The following is a 4184-nucleotide window of genomic DNA, read 5'->3' as shown; positions in this document are numbered from 1 at the left end:
CTTTAATGTAGGCCTACAGCCAGTTATGAATGAATGACACAGGTCATTCGTATTTGTCTTCTTGCAGTTTAAAAACCGACGTGTCCGGTGAGGTCATCTTGATGGAAGCGAAAGGAAGAGCGCCCGGTAGCCCCCCCCCCCTTTCCCTCCCCGGTCCCTCCCTCTTTTTTGCCTGCTGCCTCTGGCTCGCGCTGCCTCCGGGATGACGCCACGCGCGCTCCGCCCCGCCCCGGCGCAAACTCGGTGCTCGCGTGCATTTCATTCCTGGTGTCATTCCGCGCATTCCGAGCATCACATTCCCGGCTGGCCCTCAAACACGAGAATAACTTTACACAGTTCTCAAAAACTACACCAACCCAACTTAGGGATACATAAGGGAACGGTATATAACATATAGCAATCACGGACGTGTTTGAGGTAAGTTTATAATACTTGAATATGCAAAATGGTCACAGGATACATTATCTATGCTTCAAGTTGTGTTTATTTAATAAAGGTAAACATATACTCCATCCTTGTGGCGAAAATGTTTGTTATCATCTGTAAGATTAGATAGAATTTGTATTTACAGTGAGGGTTTTGGTAGCAGCGACCGCGTCTTCAGTCCCTGCTGCAACAGGGTGCTTTCGCTCTGTACGCTGGCTCGAGGCTGGAGCCGTCTGACATGGCACAAAAATCTTTGACATTTTTCACATTTTTGTAAAGAAGCCCGACCTCGCGCTCTGTTACGCTGCACTAAATTCCGTACACGTTCTGCAGAATCAGCAAACGTCGATTCGGGGAACATCCACCAGCTATATTTTTGAATTAAATACAGTTTTGGATAAAATGACTGACCGAGATGTTGCTGTTTTGTCCCCTGCAGTTGGCACGACCGGGAGTTGCAGATTTGAGGGGTACATTTGCGGAGCTGAGAGAAAATATAGGGCAGGGAGACTTGTTGCTCGAACATATTTGTTCATATTTTCCCATCCTCCTCATTTGAAATATTCACCGTAAGTATTGCATGTTTCAGTCCCATTTTAAATATGTTTGAACGAATTCCTAACATTCTTTATTATGGCTTTGGAGCGAAATTGTTGGCTCAAGCAAAGATGCGTTTCATGGTGATTTAGATTTGTAATCTGACCAAGATTTTGCTTTATCGTCTTAGTATTTACATACTTTATGTTACGATTACTGCGCTTTATCATAGCATTTTTCATGGTCATATTTCAGACATTGATGGTAGCTGGTTTGTTTTTTATATTGTGTTTTGCTTGCTAAGTTGTGGAACTTGGCTATGGTTAGCTACAAACCCAAACCTCGTCCATTGCTTTTGGAAAAGTACTTAGCGAGCTAGCTAGCTAGTAGGCAAATACACCTGGCTAAAGTTTAAGTTACAAGAATTGAATGTAGCTAGCTGACGTTCTGCTCGGGCCATAAAGTTGAGTTTTCTTGACGTTTCAGTATAAGAATAACTTGGGTTGTTGTATTACATATGCTTTAGCCAGCTTGTTATACGAATACAAAAGCGAACATTATGGTGAGCTAACGACCGCTAGCTGAAAAATCTGGCAACTGATCCTGTTTGTAATTTCCTTTGTTGAAGTTGCCCGCTCCTGAAACCCGCTAGTTAGCTGCTCATGAACAGCAGTTTAGAGTTATGCCGAGCGTTGTCTCGCTTGTTTTAGACTGCGTGTTGTACAATGCTTTGACTATTAGCCAGATGTTATTAAAACTTTTCTGAACAGTTTTTGAACAAACGACTCTTCGTGGTTCTGTTACTTGCCGAAAACACTGAACTGCTTGCTAGTTGAGGATGTGTTTCGTAGCCACAGCCGAATGCAGTTAGCTTGCTAGCTAGCTGGTTGGCTAATACCGATGTAGCTAGAAATAACAAGCCAGATTTAAGCGACTCTCCTGCCTTTGCCACTTTACACGTTTTCAGATGTCCAAGTTATGTTAAACCTATTGGTAAGTCTTGGGGTATTATATAGTGACACAATTTGAACACCTTTTAGAACTAGCGTTACTTGCGCTCAGTGTTAGTTTCAAAAGTGGCGCAGCGGGTAGAGACTTCGGGAAACTTGTTTACTCAAGTCGCACAGCTGTGGCTGCTCCGCGTTGTCCCGGTTTTGTCTCGAGTTTATAAACAGCTTTGAATTAGCGCTATGTCAGATGGACACAAGCAGGCCCAGTGCCCTCGTTTGAACTTGAAGGACACCATCAAGACAAGGTCATTCTGACGGAAAACTCTGGGTTTGTCTTTTCCTTGTCAAAAGTAGCCCGTTCATTCCCAGTATTCCACGTTTCAGTCTTGTAAACAGTATTGTGAAGTTGACATAAGTGTTTAGGTAACTGGCGAGTCACTGATTGCGGCATAGCCTATCTTTTGGAAGGTTCATGGCTTGTGTGAGTGGCTCTCTAGAAAGTCTTGAGAAGTTTAGGACAAATGTTAAACTTCTGCTTGGAAACAAGTTCTGCCATTGTTTATGTGTGTGTGTGTGTTTTTTTTTTTTTGGTGTGTGTGTGGGGGGGGGGGGGGGGCTCCTTGCTAGCAGTTAATCATTGTCTTGTATTTCACTGAGGCTCCTTTTAAAAAGGCTGGCCAGTGAGACACAATGTGTTGCTTGTTGATTGCGCTAACAGGGCCGTTCTCATTTACTAGCATAAACAGATTGACTCCTGTCAGGGCAATCCCACTGCCACACAATGCTGGTCGTAGCGGCTGGTTGAAGCGGCTGACCGCGGACGAACAGAGGCCCCAGCAAAGGAGGCTTTGTGTGCGGCTTACGCAACGGGGACCTGCTGGCTCTGCGCCCACATGCCTGCGGCACGGAGAATAGCACATTGTCTTCCCCTGACCCCGCACTCGCCACCCGGGGGGCAGTTACGGAGTTCAGTTTTTTAGAATATGTGTGTGTGGGAGTAGTTGGGGAGTTTAGTTAGTTAGGGTGTGTGTGTCTGTAGTTAGGGAGTTCAGTTAGTTAGGGTAGGAGGTAGGTAGCGAGGATGACTATGATGATGTCACTTTCACTTCCTGCTGACCTGAGAGTCAGGGCGACCCGTGTGTTGGTGCTGTATGTGGGAGCCACTGAGCAGTAGGATTGGGACTGTGTGTTGGTGCTGTATGAGCAGTAGGATTGGGACAATCACTCACCCCTTATCTCCTCCGCCTAATATCATCATCATCTGAGCCAGCAGATAGCGCTGGACCCGACCCTCATCTGGGCCGAGAGAGAGAGAGACCATGACAGAGAGAAAAGTATAGAGAATATTGGAGAGAGAGAGAGAGAGAGAAAATATGACAGAGAAAATAAAAGTGAAGATCTGGGCCAGGTCACCTCAGGGGAGATGAGCTGTGTTGGCGGGTGTGACGGGATTTTTCCTGGTACTTGGGATTTTGTGTGTGTGGTTTGTTCTGCATCACGTGTGTGTGAGAGAGAGAGAGTATAAGAGAGAGCGCATATTTATTCCACTGACAGCACAGATCCAGCGCCATCATGTCAAACATCTTCACACTTAATGTGGAGGTTACGTGTGTGTGTCAGGCAGATACATTCACAGAAGAAAAGGATGATTTTTTATGAGAACCAGGAACCCCTCATGTGTGTGGTAGGCTCTCTCCTCCTCCTCCTTCTCTCCCTTTTCTCCTCCTTCTCTTCTCCTCTTCTCTTCCTTGCTTATGTCTTTCTCTCCTTTTCTCTCTTCTCATCCTCTCGTCTCCTCCTTACGTCTTTTTTCTTCCTCCTCCCATAAAGTTCTCCTTTCCTCCTCTCTCCTTCCTCTTCTCCCCCTACCCTCCCATTTTCCTCTCCTCTCTCCTTCCTCTTCTCCCCCTACCCTCCCATTTTCCTCTCCTCTCTCCTTCCTCTTCTCCCCCTACCCTCCCATTTTTCTCTCCTCTTTCTTCTCCTCTCCTCCCCTTCTTTCCTCCTGTCCTCTCCTTCCTCCTCTCCCCCTACCCTCCCATTTTCCTCTCCTCTCTCCTTCCTCTTCTCCCCCTACCCTCCCATTTTCCTCTCCTCTTTCTTCTCCTCTCCTCCCCTTCTTTCCTCCTGTCCTCTCCTCTCTCCTTCCTCCTCTCCCCCTCCTCCTCTCCTCCTCTCCCCCTACTCCTCCTTTGCTCCCTGCCTGAATGTGTGCCCACAGCACCATATGGCCCCAATGTTCCCCAGATAAGCTATCTGTTCACTTAGCTT

The 4184-nt window shown here is 46.5% G+C and overlaps 1 protein-coding gene across 5 annotated transcripts in view; it reads left to right on the top strand.

Moving 5' to 3' along the window:
* Nucleotides 1-282: 282 nt before the first annotated feature.
* LOC143132162 (transcriptional enhancer factor TEF-1-like) overlaps nt 283-4184 on the top strand; it is a 58289-nt gene continuing 54387 nt past the window's right edge. For all 5 annotated transcript variants that reach the window (XM_076291513.1, XM_076291514.1, XM_076291512.1 and 2 more), the window contains exons 1-2: nt 283-417; nt 866-995. The gene's annotated coding sequence lies outside the window, so the exon portion shown is untranslated. The remainder of the gene's footprint in view (nt 418-865; nt 996-4184) is intronic.

The sequence above is a fragment of the Alosa pseudoharengus genome, unplaced genomic scaffold (genome assembly GCF_046254945.1).
Source record: "Alosa pseudoharengus isolate Yale_2024_CS ecotype anadromous, Long Island Sound unplaced genomic scaffold, YU_APseudo_1.1 YU_APseudo_1.1_scf_19, whole genome shotgun sequence".
Lineage (NCBI taxonomy): Eukaryota > Metazoa > Chordata > Actinopteri > Clupeiformes > Clupeidae > Alosa > Alosa pseudoharengus.
Note: the sequence above shows the minus strand (reverse complement) of the source record. Positions and strands in the feature narration are given on the sequence as shown.